The following is a 14,855-nucleotide window of genomic DNA, read 5'->3' as shown; positions in this document are numbered from 1 at the left end:
CTTCTTGAATGTTGAATGGTATTTTGGGTATTAGAATAATTTATCTTCATGTACAGCATATACTGTATCCTGTGTACATCAGTGCTCTTTTTAGATATTTTGGCCGATGTATCGTTACCTGGTTACAACAGTCATTCTGCAAATTTGGATGTTGTTTGCATCAGCGCTGTAAAAAGTAACGTGGTCTTAGTTTGCATGCGCTGTTTAAACTATCCCGATGTTCCAGAAGGATCTGAGCGTTTGTGAGGAGTAAACCTCTCTTTGTTCTCACCACAGACAGATCGCTTTGTGCAACGCCACTTTTGCTGACTGACACACACACACACACACACACACACATCAATAAGAGGAGAATTAGGCCAGAGAGTTCTGGCAGGAGTGATTGGATGCAAGAGGCTGCACAAACATGTGTGTGTGTGTGTGTGTGTGCGACACACATGGACAAAAATGATAACTAAGGACAGAGATAATAAATTAAACAGTGTGGAAAAGTAAATGTATATGTGTGTGTCAACCAAAAGAAACAGAACCATATCTCATTCAGCAGCCGCATCAAAACTGCATAGGCAGGAAACGTGAACAATCATGTGGTTATGTGTGTGTGTGTATGTGTGTGTGTGTGTGTGTGTGTTTGTGCACACGCGTGTGTGTTAGTGGGCCTGGAAAAGCAAAGAATAGCATAGCTGTGTCGGTTGTGACAGCGGAGGAGATGACTTCAGCACGCTGCAAAAAGTGTGATAAGAGATGCAGCTCTTTGTATCAGATGGCGAGAGAGCGAGAGAGAGAGAGAGAGAGAGAGAGAGGAAAGTGACCGGGAGCGTCAAGAATGGGGGGTGACGGAGGCGGCAGCCCTCCGTGTGGTTCCACCCGGCTGTGTCAGGTTCAGCCCGTTCTCTCCGAGTGTGTCTGAATGAATAGCTGAATGAAAGGTACTTCCCTGACAGAGGCGGGCACCATGAATGTCCCATTGTGCGAGTACAAACTATCCAGATGACCAATACTCGCTTTTCCAGGAACAAAGACAAACGAGATGGGATACACAATCACAGAAGTCGTACCTCCGTGAAAGAGCGACTGTAAACACACAGTGTATCTTGTTTGGGTTTAGTTTGGGTAGAATCCCGGCGTGAAAACTACAACAATTCCTTAGTGTTTGTCCACAAAACAATGCAATTGGTACTGGTACTGGTACTGGTACTGGTACTGGTACTGGTACTGGTACTGGTCAGGGCTCTACATTAAAAACAAAAATGAATCCTTAAGGTTGGGAGGGTTGCAGGCGTGCTGGAGCCTATCCCAGCTGTCTTTGGGTACACCCTGGACTGGTCGCCAGCCAGCCAATCACAGGGCACATACAGACAAACAACCATTCACACTCACATTCATACCTATGGACAATTTGGAGTCGCTAATTAACCTAGCATGTTTTTGGAATGTGGGAGGAAACCGGAGTACCCGGAGAAAACCCACGCATGCACGGGGAGAACATGCAAACTCCACACAGAGATGGGTGAGGGTGGAATTGAACCCTGGTCTCCTAGCTGTGAGGTCTGCGCTCTACCCAACATACTTTGATTAATTAATTTGAAATTAACTATCATTAATATTATCTCAGAACATGCAAACTCCACACAGAGATGGCCGAGGGTGGAATCGAACTCGGGTCTCCTAGATGTGTGGCCTGCGTGCTAACCACTTGACCGCCGTGCAGCCCTGATATACATTTAAGATGATTTTCTCAACACTGCCTGTTGCCATCGTGCTTGGGCAAACTAGCAAGCTACTCCTCCCACAACATTGACATAATTTAATGAACCAACTAATTAACATTATGTACTTTAATTACAATGTAGTATGCACAAAGTCAGAAAACTCTGCAGTGTTTGAAAATCAAGGGTTGCCCATCTCCATAGAGCTCCGTAGAGCTCCAGTGAAGCTCAGCCTCCCTAGTTCTTCCACAAAAGTGATCCAAAAATTCATCCGCTTAGAGGATGAATGTTTTATGGTATCTTTTATGGTTGTGCAGCTCCATGCACACCATTTCATCACTGCAGTGATGTGAAGCAGAAGTGACGACCGACTGTGGGGTCCCGTCACATTACACAGAACGAGGCTCTACTGGTACTGAAGCACCTTTGTTTAAGAGACAGCAACCTAATGAATCATTCACCATGTGCGGAGACAGGTTCGCGTTGACTGCGTCTTCGCTCAGAGCTAACGTCTCATGACTTCAGGGGCCCGAGTCTGCACTCAAAGGACAACGGCGATCATCTAGAAGAGCATTCGATACACGTCGTGGTGACCATGTGAACCCGAGAGGTGTTTAACAGTTGGAAGAAGGTTGGCCGACGGCTCATGTTCCACCTGCTCTGGCAGGACATCGTCAACTGTCAACAAGCGGGGAAGCACCTACACTCCATCTGAAATCCCATACCGGAGATGGCACCAAAGGCGCACGCAGATGGAATTGGAAGGGGAATGTATGCCGGTTGGGGGGGGGGGGGGTCACAATACGCTTTAGGTGGCTGAAGTCTGCAACTTCATGTAATCATGTAATTATCATGTAATTATTTGGAATCAGACAAAAATGGCTAAAGTATTACACATTCCTGCAAGAATTGACATTTTCCAGTGTTGGGAGGGCTGCACGGTGAAGGAGTGGTTAACACGCAGGCCACGCAGACTCGGAACCCCGGGTTCAATTCCACCCTCGGCCTCTTCCACGTTCGTTCCATCCTGCCTGCACACGCTTCTTCACCTCCTTTTCACAATATTCAGTTATGAAAATCCCCCACTCTGATGTGAAAATAAAAATGTCCATCCACATGAATGACATGGGGCGGCATGGCGGTCGACCTCACGGCTAGGAGACCAGGGGATCAATTCCACCCTCGGCCATCTCTGTGGAGTTTGCATGTTCTTCCCCGTGCACTCCGGTTTCCTCCCACATTCCAAAAACATGCTAGGTTAATTAGCGACTCCAAATTGTCCATAGGTATGAATGTGAGTGTGAATGGTTGTTTGTCTATATGTGCCCTGTGATTGGCTGGCCCCACCTCTTGCCTGAAGACAGCTGGGATAGGCTCCAGCACCCCCACGACCCTCATGAGGATAAGCGGTAGAAAATGAATGAATGAATGAATGAATGTATGTGCATATGTATGATGATGAGCTGCACGGCGACCGAGTGGTTAGCGCGCAGACCTCACAGCTAGGAAACCCGAGTTCAATGCCACCCTCGGCCATCTCTGTGTGGAGTTTGCATGTTTTCCCCATGCATGCGTGGGTTTTTTCCGGGTAATCCGGTTTCCTCCCACATTCCAAAAACATGCCGATTAACCTGGGGATAGGCTCCAGCACCCGCCCGCGACCCTCGTGAGGAAAAGCGGTAGAAAATGAATGAATGAATGACATGTTTGTCCACATAAAAACATATCCACCAGCTGTCATATGCTTTTTGTCCCAGCCTGAAAACATAACCACAGCTGACTGGTGCATTATATGCAATAATGTTATGCAATCATGCAATAACAACGCATCCAAAATCAGACATAAAGATGTAATCATACCATAGAAGAGTCATCCGGCCATCCAAGTCAGTATCTACAGTCCAGTACCTGAAGCTAACTAGACCCTTTGACAGTCAAACATCCAGCAAGCTGTTCATCTTGTGATCTTTTCTATAGAACAAACACATCTTCATTGCATGTGATTGTGAAGATCGTCTATTTTTTTTCTAAATACAAGACTCACATCAATATAAATGCATACACTCAAATAAGACCCAAGAGGGGGAAAAACAACATGAGTGCAGCGGGGAAAAGGACAAGAAGGAGGAGTAGGGGACGGAGTGGAGGGCAGCGTCATCGTGGTGGTCTGACCATCAGAGTGAGACATGAATGGCTGCATTAGTATAGCGCCCTGAAGCGTGAGTGGAGCAACTCTGGACTGACTCAGTTAGTTTTCACGTCACAGCAGATCATTCACATCCTCAATCTGTGTACAATGTACATGTGCTATACATGAGAAAACACTCACAGGTAGGGTGCGCAAAACCCCCCGATACAAAACAGTCATGTTATGTTACCTAGCACTATATTTTCTGTTTTATTAAATCATTAATAATATAAATGTCCAAGGCTTCCACAGTATGACATATGGCTTTTTAAACACAGTGAGGCTTAATTTATAGGAACACGTGCAAGGCGGCCTCACTAGCACCACATAGTGGCAACAAGCAGTAATCGCAAAGGATATGAGCTAACTCGAAACAAACATGTTCACTATGGCAGTTTCATTGACTTCAGGAGTTTGTCTAACAGAAAGTAAACACCTCATACGTAAACACGTCAATGCAGTGCAACTATTTTTTAAAAAAGCACACGTCTAAATACATAGCGAATGATCAAAACAGTTGAAAATAACGACACATAAACCAATTTAAGTGACCCCCGGACCTGTCGGTATAGTCGGTGGGAAAACACCGACGAGTATTAACGCTCTCAGGCTGACAGTCCCGTTAGTCAGTTTAAGCCCACACAGCAGCTAACACGAGAAAATATCAACAGCAGGTATTTCTGGTTGTGTTTCCTATCACATCACACACTCACCCGCACACACATCCCAGAAATAAATCGAACCAAAACTGTTAATATGCACACTTACGTGGGTTGTTAAAAAAAAAGTGTTGGGGGTGACGTCCAGCTAGAAGCACCTATGCTCCACTGTGCGTCCGCTACTCGGTCCGCCCGCCCATAGTGCTCTGACGTCATTACGTAGAACGTAAAGAGAAATCGCTTGGTAAGAGGGCTCACTTCGTTCAGCAAATTATGCCATCTTCATTGTAATGAATAACTGCAAATGATCAAATTAAAAAAATGTTTAATATGTGTCCTCCTTTACAGTGTTACTAAGGATTAACAAGCAACATTATTATTATTATTATATTCAGCATGTAGGTAATTAAACAATAACAATATAACCATTATGTGTGAAAGCCATTCAGCTAGGTTTAGTAGAGGAACACCAATATATAATATTTTTTATGAAGTAAACCCTGTGTACAAAATCAATAAAAACAACCCTTAAAATTAAACTGCAGGGGGCGACATGGAACAACTACTGTTTCTATACCAGCAAATTACATTATTTCTCATTTGACCACTGGATGGAAGCATTGGTGCAAACATGCTGGTTCGACTATCTACTGCTTTTGACTTGCAACATTTTCTCTCAGCCCCTACTAAGTGAAATATTTTTTCCATGCTTCCCCCTGAATTGAAATACTATTGAGAATTATTGAAAAAAATATTTTAATTGAATTTAATATTTAGTTATCTATATAAACCTTCTTATTACAATCACATGAATATCATAATAGATTAATGAAATGAGCTGAGATAACATCTGTAACAACTTTAAACATGTTGAAAAAATGTTGCCATTTTTTTTTCTTTTTTAAATACCTGCTCTGCTTAGAATATTATGTCATCATTTGTAATTATTCAACTCTGTGTGAGATTCAGATTGTAAACATTGACACCACATAATTGAATGTAAATGTGTGTTTATCTGAAATGCAAGGGCTATTAGTCAGAAAATAGTGTCAAAGTTATGAAAATCAATTTTGATAGTTTGGCTGTCTGACACTTCTTATCCACTTTGCACTTCCTGTCTAGAAATCATAGCCCCAATTAGACTCATACAGATTGTAATTGACCCTTCAAATTATTATCGCCACAGTGAAAATCGGTTTGATTGCTTAATCAAAACGCCCAATGATATTAATTAGAACAAAATGACATCAAGTAGGACTCAGAATTGAGTGGAAACGAAGACTTCTCTGATTGGAAAGACACAGATCAGTTATTTGTGTCTAAAACTCTGTTTTTGGAAGCTCGCAGTGAGTGCGTCAGAGCGGACAACAAGAAGTTCACGTGAAAAACATCCTGCGGAATTGAAAACATTAGCACGCTAACATGTCCAGAAAGTGAGCTGTCAACAAGTGTTACACAAAATGTTGCTCAGGTTTTATCTGCAAAAGCCTGTGCATACGCGCATTAGCCAGAGTAACCAAACGCAGCATCCATATACAGAAATATAATATCCAAAGCACACAAACACCAGGTAGGCTGCTTTTTTTTTCCGAGAGCAGAGGATAATGGAAAAAATTAGTATGAGCGGCTGATGCCAGCGACCCTTTCACTGAATGCACTGAGGATGAGGATGTCGGCTCTCAGTAGCCCTTGCCAATTAGAGCCTTCACAGCAGCAGGCCTGGCTGCTAATGAAGGGTTCAGAACATGGGAGTGGAGGATAGTAGGCAGGCATCGATCCTGGGTCTGCTGAGGGCCCAGCTGCAGGGCCCACAAGGGAATGCCTACGGATTGAGGGATTGTATCCTTTTCTTTGAGATTCCCCACAAGGAGACGTGACTCCATTTTTGAATGTGAGCTTTTCAGAACATTATACTCACTTTTCTGGTCATATTTAGTGTTTTTCTTCTTGATCAGTTGCTGGCGAAGAGTCTTATGACAAGAAGGCTTAGGCTTAAGTGAATGCTCCCGTATTTGGGAACACTTTATATCAGGGGTCTCAAACTCAATTGACTTGGGGGCCACTGGAGCTAGGGTCTGGGTGAGACTGGGCCGCATCAGGTTTTCCAAAAAAAACAAAAACGCATTTATTAAAAACAGAAAAATCAACAAACTTTGCTTTGGTTCCGATTTTCTACAATAAAAGCTCTGATAAAACATTCCACTGTTCTCAAATATCTTACTTTTTATTTTTCTACACAAAATAAGATGAAAAATAAACAAACAAATCAAGAATAAAGAAAATCAATCAATCAGTAATAAATAAATAAATATAATAATAAAAACTTAAGAAAGCACATATAGTTGGTGGGTAGACAAATGATTTTTTTCAGATTAAAATGAACAAAGCATTATTAGAGCCCTGTAGACATGACAAAACACGACTATAGTCACATTTATACTCTTTTTATTTACAACATATTGCGCAACTGCAGGGTCTTGAGACACATGCTAACTCGCAAACTAGAGAGCTAGCGACCTAAACGGTAGCCTTCAAGTTATTTCCTTTCAACTTAAATAGCCAAAAACTTACCACTTCCACACGGATAGGGAGGATAACTATTAACAGTTATTTAACCTTTAACATGAACATTAATCAAACGTAATAATTTTTTCTGGGTACATGATACCATACAGCATCCATATCAAACTTGCGCGGGCCGCACTAACATTAAGCTTTCATATCAAGGCGGGGGCCTCAAACTAGTGTCCTGCGGGCCACATTTGAGACCCCTCCTTTATATCAAGGTGCTTGCGATAAGCTTTAATAAACAGTAATTAAAGTTAATAAAGCTCTTAAGTGCCTCTGCTGTTTATGGTTTAGATTCCGGGGTTCCCTAATTGGGCGGATCTACAGGAGACGTGTGCAACTTTTTCCTCATTTGCCACACCCTTTTTATACTTGTACTTATACTATATGTGCCCTGTGATTGGCTGGCCACCAGTCCAGGGTGTACCCCGCCTCTTGCCCCAAGACAGCTGGGATAGGCTCCAGCACCCCCCCACGACCCTCGTGAGGATAAGCGGTAGAAAATGAATGAATGAATTTACACAATCTATGTGATCAGTGTTGCTATCGGCTGATTTCACTCACGGATGATCGCGGTCGGCAGAAAAAAAAAAAACGTGATCGGGGCATCCCTAATTGAACTTAGCAAACTTCGAGTTTGAGTTGAGTGTCCTGGTTTTCAATAATAAAAAATATGCTCACCTTATTAGAATAAATGCATACACTCTAAAGTCCAAGCATGCAACTATCTATCGCTCAGGAGTTGATAAGGTCAAGTGTTGCTTCGTCTACGCTGTGTTCAGCTTGCTAATTAGGCCACATGCTTGGCTTATCTTTCACTGGGAAGTACAGCAGCACAATGAGCTGTTGGGTCAAGGACTATGTAACCCCCCCAGTTAATTTCCACGAGATATACCTGTAGAATGATGAAAAATACGTTTGATTTGACACCTTGCGTTGACTTTGAATCCCATTTCAATAACATCTAGTTTCACCTGCAGTGTCTCGGGTCCTTCACTGTGATGAGTACTCCCCTGGTGTATTGCTGGTGTCATGCACAATTGCATTCAAACGTCCTGTGTATTTTTAAATGCAGAGGTCAATTGTTTGCTTATTAACTACAGAAAAAGAAATATGGACTAAAATGCACTCCTCAGGGAATATGCTTATTTTTTCTTCAAAGGACAATATTAAAGATTGCACTTTAATATTTTACAATCTAAGTTAAAAGAGTATTAGCTAGCATATGTAGCCATCGCTAACAAAAATAAAGTAAAACAGTATAGATACGTATATGCTAGGTCGCTACAATACCATTATTTAAAAGGGGCCTATTATGCTTTGCGCCAGGAGCAAGCCCTCACATCGTCGCCCTGCTGGTTTTTTTCAGCCACTGACGGTCCATCCCCGCCCCTGGTCCGATATTGCTCTCGATTTTGTTACCGGACTTCTCAACATCGTTGATCACATTCCTATGGACATTGTGTGAGACAGTGGTCCCCCGCGTCCCTGTCACAAGTGTGGAGAGAATTTTGCAAGGTGCTAGCGGCGCCGTCGAGGTACCACCCGAAGACCAACGGCCAGACACAGCAGGCAAATCAGGACTTGGAGGCTACACTATGTTGCGTCCACCACCGGCACCCTTCCGCTTGGTTCAGGTACCAGGTCTGCCCCCATTCAAAGCTGCATTCAGCTACCAACCGCCACTGTCTTCCAGCCTAAGAAAGGGTGGTGCCCGCTGTCCAGATGTACCTTCGACGGGCAGACACTCGGCTGCCCAGAATCGGAGGGTGGCAGATTGCCACCGAATCCCGGAACCTGACCACAAAGTTGGCCAGGAGTTGTGGCTATCGTCCTGGGATTTACCGCCAGCAGTCTCCATCAGGAAGTTGGCATCTAGATTTGTGGGACCTTCCGTCATCAACTCCAACATGAGCCCTATCTCCAGAATCAGAGGGTGGCAGATCGCCATAGAATCCCGGAACCTGAGTACAAAGTTGGCCAGGAGTTGTGGCTATCGTCCTGGGATTTACCGCCGGCAGTCTCCATCTGGAAGTTTGCATCTAGATTCATGGGACCTTCCGTCATCAACTCCAACATGAGCCCTATCTCCAGAATCAGAGAGTGGCAGATCGCCATAGAATCCCGGAACCTGACCACAAAGTTGGCCAGGAGTTGTGGCTATCGTTCTGGGATTTACCGCCAGCAGTCTCCATCAGGAAGTTGGCATCTAGATTTGTGGGACCTTCCGTCATCAACTCCAACATGAGCCCTATCTCCAGAATCAGAGGGTGGCAGATCGCCATAGAATCCCGGAACCTGAGTACAAAGTTGGCCAGGAGTTGTGGCTATCGTCCTGGGATTTACCGCCGGCAGTCTCCATCTGGAAGTTTGCATCTAGATTTGTGGGACCTTCCGTCATCAACTCCAACATGAGCCCTATCTCCAGAATCAGAGGGTGGCAGATCACCAGAGAATCCCGGAACCTGAGTACAAAGTTGGCCAGGAGTTGTGGCTATCGTCCTGGGATTTACCGCCGGCAGTCTCCATCTGGAAGTTTGCATCTAGATTCATGGGACCTTCCGTCATCAACTCCAACATGAGCCCTATCTCCAGAATCAGAGGGTGGCAGATCGCCATAGAATCCCGGAACCTGAGTACAAAGTTGGCCAGGAGTTGTGGCTATCGTCCTGGGATTTACCGCCGGCAGTCTCCATCTGGAAGTTTGCATCTAGATTTGTGGGACCTTCCGTCATCAACTCCATCATCAGCCCTATCTCCAGAATCAGAGGGTGGCAGATCACCATAGAATCCCGGAACCTGAGTACAAAGTCGGCCAGGAGTTGTGGCTATCGTCCTGGGCTTTACCACTGGCAGTCTCTATCAGGAATTTGGCACCTAGATTCGTGGGACTTTCCGTCATCAACTCCATCATCAGCCCTATGTCCAGAATCGGAGGGTGGCAGATCGCCACCGAATCCCAGAACCTGAGTACAAAGTTGGCCAGGAGTTGTGGCTATCGTCCTGGGATTTACCGCTGGCAGTCTCCATTCAGAAGTTGGCACCTAGATTCGTGGGACCTTCCGTCATCAACTCCATCATCAGCCCTATCTCCATCAAGCTCAAGATTCTGCCGTCACTTAAGGTACACCCAATTTTCCACATTTCATGTGTCAAACCTGACACAACCTCCGGCTGAGCCACCTGCCTACACAGTGAAGGTGATTTTAGACGTGAGAAGACAAGGTAGCGGGGTGTAGTACCTGGCTGATTGGGAGGGATATGGAGCCGAGGAGCGCTCTTGGGTATCCTGCTCCTGTATCCTCCACCCCAATCTCATTCGCAACTTCCACTCTGTCCATCCTGATAAATCAGGTAAGCTGCAAGGTGGCACCTTATAAGAGAGGGGGGGGTACTGTCATAATCTTTGTTGTCGCCCTGCTGCCTTTTTCTTGCAGTGCACCCTGACCGGCAGTAGGTGGGCCGCTCCTACACACACCCGTGTTTTATTATCCCGTAGACTACTTAAGCTGCACTCACTGTCCAGCACAACGCCAGATTGTCCCTGAAGCTGCCACAGGTAGCTCATGCTGCACGTATGTTCTCTCTGTTCCCTTGCTAACTGGTTTTTAACCCTTTGTTTTTTGGTGATCCTCTGTTGTACTTTTTGTCCGCTGATCTTTAGTCATCTGTGTTTTTCGTTTTCAGCCTTTTGCTACAGTGTTTTGGGGTTTCGGATTTTTTGCTCTTGAACTTGTGTAGATTTAGGTACTTTTTCCCTGAGTGGACACACTTTGTTTAATAAATATTTTTGGTGCAAAGCCTTGCATCTGCATTTTGGTTTCCAGACCACGTCTTGACAGTACACTAGTTGGCAACCAATCACAGGGCACATAAAAACAAACAACCATTAATGGTTGAACAGTCATATCTATGGAAAATTTTAGCAATCGACCGAACATGCGGTTTCCTCCCACATTCCAAAAACATGCTAGGTTAATTAACGACTCCAAATTGAATGTGAGTGTGAATGGTTGTTTGTCTATATGTGCCTTGTGATTGGCTGGCCACCAGTCCAGGGTGTACCCCGCCTCTCAACTGAAGACAGCTGGGATAGGCTCCAGCACCCCTGCGACCCTTGTGAGTATAAGCGGTAGAAAATGTACTTGGAGAAAACCCACAATATTGCGTGGATTCCAATGGGACACTACAGCAAGTAGTGCTACTGCATAAATCCCAAGTTGTGTACAGGGTAAATCTGCATACTTCTCCGCTTACCTGAAACATTGTAATGACTGGTGGTAATGTAAAGTATTATTGGTCTCTAGTTGGTACTTTCTGCCAACTGCTTTGAACTGGCTTTTAACCCCTGAGTGCAAAGTGAGTTTGGAGTTACAAGGAGCAGCATATTGATTTGAGATAATTTAATGAGAGATTATGGAGGAACAAAAGTCATGCATCTGGCATAAAACCAATATAATGAACATTAGTGTCAATATAAATATAATGTATAGCTCTTTGGGTATCTTGAAAGGACCAATATAAAGCCAATTGCTCATTACTGTACATTTGACTACTTCCTGAATCTTCCATGTCGCTGTGTTTTTTTTCTTGGTGTGAATGTGGTCATCTGGTTTTGGTGGTTCTCACCACTACAGACAAGATGTGAGCGGGGACAAAGTGGCTAATACAGCATAGTCACTCGCGATGTGACACACTCTCTCTAGGCTACGTGTAATAGGACACCTTCCATTTCGGTTCAAACCAGATTCAGTGGAATTGAACTTCCTGTTCTGTCACTTCATAATGGGAACAGCAATTAAAAGCCAAGACAGTGTTTTTATCCCTCTTTGACTTTTCTGATATGGAAAATATATCATTTTGCAAAAGCAGTGACATAATTGAATCAAGTGGGTATTTAGAGTTAAAATAATCAAAACATTTACAGGTTTGGTTGGTCCCAAAAGTGTTGTCGCTCTGTTGCTACCTGCTACCTGGAGCGCATCTGCAAACAATTAGGGTTCCTAACTTTCTTAACTGATTCCAAATACAAAAGAGTCTTTGGTAGCGAATAGGCACAAAACGGTGATGATGAAACTCCACAATAGAAGAGCACGTTTGGTGCAGTTTTAAGCCGGAAAAGCGGCCACAATGTGTCGGAAGTGCATTTTTATAAACGCACGGCCAGCATTTTTGCCTTGTAAAACAGCTGTCAGAAACCAGGAAGTGACAAGGCTTAAAGCCGTGTTGTGCATGGAGCTTATGCGATGAAGGGAAATGTCGACGCATGCACACGCGTACATGCAGTTTAGCTCTAAATGCAAAAAAAATGTAACTAGTTCATGGTGTTTAAATATTCTTATTTTCATGTAACACAACCGTTTTTGTGTTATGTTGTAGCATTGTTGTCTCAAAATATAAGTTATGCTGGAAATGTATGTTTTCACAAACATACTTTTTTCTCTCTTTTTTGTTGAGAACTGATATATTTGCTGAAGCTTACCTATGTTGTACGACTGATGACTAAAGAATGGAAAAAGTTTTTTTCCGATAAATTATTAGAGTCTAATCTTTGTCTATATAATTCTATCAAGAACACAATATTCTGTGTGCCTTGAAAAATCTGTCAAAATAATAAAAAAATGTCTTTTGAAAAATGGCTGAGATTGAATGAGTTAAGATGGTTGTCGGTTGCCAGATTGTTCCCTGTTCCTTGCCTGCTCCCTGTTTCCCCTAGCCTCATTTATCCCTGCTTGTGTGTTATTTTCTGGGTCTTTGCATATACTTGTATCGTGAGTCGTTTTCTCTGCTTGTATTTTTTTGCAAAGAATAATTTCCTGCTTGGTTCTAAGCAGCGCTTTTTGTTACTCTTTAGGTATTTTTACTGCCTTGATTTTCAGCCTTCATTTTAGTACTTGTGAAATTAAAACGAATGTGAAGTTAAATTTCGTGCAGGGCTGTTTCGATTCGAAAAGACAGGTCTGGCCTTTCCATTGACGACAGCGCAGGCTGGCTATTAATCAGTCCATTAAAAGGAGGGAAAGACAATCCACATGTTTAGCCTATAGGAGTGCGTGTTTGTGTGTGAGGAGAGAGAAACACGTCAAGCACTTCTGTCCGAGATCATTACTAGTTTCCTGCCACTGTCAATGCACACCTTTTCTCTTCTAATTGTGTAGCAATTAGGGCAGCAAAAGAACGATTGCTTTCATTATATGTCATGACTTTCTTTTGTTGTTTTGGTTTTTGGCAAAGTTGTTTGGTTTAACACTTAAAGTGGGAAAACTTTTTGACTTGGGGCCCACAAAAAAAATTTGGCGGTGGTGCCATTAATGTATTGGTGGCTATCACACAGAACGGCATACTTGCTCACGGTGCGACAAAACAAAAACAACACATCCACAGCAAATGAATGAATTATATAAATAAACTAAAACTATTAAGTAGGTGATAAACAACAAATAAGAGCTAAATGTAACATGTAGCTTCAAGGTGTTCTTTCCAAATGCCCGCAAAGCATGCTGGGTAGTCCAGTGTTTTTTTTTTGTATGGCTATTCTGTGTAGATATATATATTCATTCATTCATTCATTTTCTACCGCTTTTCCTCACGAGGGTCGCGGGGGTGCTGGAGCCTATCCCAGCTGTCTTCGGGCAAGAGGTGGTGTACACCCCCGGACTGGTGGCCAGCCAATCACAGTGCGATATGTAGGTATTTCAATGCTATTGTGGCATTGAAAGTCATGGTGCCGGTTACAGTTTCGTTTTGTTCAAGGTTTTAAACAACAATTTGAAAACGCTTAGTGGGCCAGATGATGATGCTTGGCGGCCCTGATGTGGTCCGTGGGCTGCATTTTGCCCACCACTGGTCTTACACCTTAATTACCCTCAAAATATCAAATATCAATATATTTAATATCAAATTATCGTCTGTTATCGACTGTTCCTGTTGTGGCGGCATGGCGGTCTAGTGGACCTCACACATCGGAGACCAGGGTTCAATTCCACCCTCGGCCATCTCTGTGTGGAGTTTGCATGTTCTCCCCGTGCATGCGTGGATTTTCTCCGGGTACTCCGGTTTCCTCCCACATTCCAAAAACATGCTAGGTTAATTAGCCACTCCAAATTGTCCATAGGTATGAATGTGAGTGTGAATGGTTGTTTGTCTATATGTGCCCTGTGATTGGCTGGCCACCAGTCCAGGGTGTCCAGGGCTGTCGCCCGAAGACAGCTGGGATAGGCTCCAGCATGCCCCACGACCCTCGTGAGGATAAGCAGTAGAAAATGAATGAATGAATGAGTTCTCCTCCTATTTTGTGTGGAAGTGGTAACTTTGTGGTTTCTTATTTTGTCTTTCCCCACCCTCGGCCATCTCTGTGTGGAGTTTGCATGTTCTCCCCGTGCAAGCGTGGGTTTTCTCCGGGTACTCCGGTTTCCTCCCACATTCCAAAAACATGCTAGGTTAATTGGCCACTCCAAATTGTCCATAGGTATGAATGTGAGTGTGAATGGTTGTTTGTCTATATGTGCCCTGGGATTGGCTGGCCACCAGTCCAGGGTGTACCCCGCCTAGCTGGAATAGGCTCCAGCATACTCCCACGACCCTAATAAGGAAAAGCGGCACAGAAACTGAATTTGCATTAATAAAAAGAGCGTCTGAATACTGATTCAAGGAGACAAAATTGGACTAAATGGCAGATATTGTGAATGAAAAAGTGAAAAGGAGAGGAAAATGAGCTTGTTTCCATGGAGG

At 43.8% G+C, this 14,855-nt stretch overlaps 1 protein-coding gene across 3 annotated transcripts in view; it reads right to left on the bottom strand.

The window, feature by feature from the left end:
* The window catches only part of tmcc1a (transmembrane and coiled-coil domain family 1a), a 62,611-nt gene that overhangs the window by 30,082 nt on the left and 17,674 nt on the right, over window positions 1-14,855 (bottom strand). Inside the window, exon 1 of one of the 3 annotated variants that reach the window (XM_058052630.2) lies at window positions 4,666-4,823. The exons of 1 other annotated variant lie outside the window; for it this stretch is intronic. The gene's annotated coding sequence lies outside the window, so the exon portion shown is untranslated. Of the gene's footprint in view, window positions 1-3,569; window positions 3,994-4,665; window positions 4,824-14,855 lie in introns of those variants that run through there. One more of the 3 variants, XM_058052633.2, reaches the window with a different exon arrangement.

Source organism: Doryrhamphus excisus, linkage group LG15 (assembly GCF_037039965.1).
Source record: "Doryrhamphus excisus strain RoL-2023G ecotype Guam linkage group LG15, RoL_Dexc_Guam_v1.1, whole genome shotgun sequence".
Classification (NCBI taxonomy): Eukaryota; Metazoa; Chordata; class Actinopteri; order Syngnathiformes; family Syngnathidae; genus Doryrhamphus; species Doryrhamphus excisus.
The sequence above is the reverse complement of the archived record's forward strand: the minus strand, read 5'-3'. Positions and strand labels throughout refer to the sequence as shown.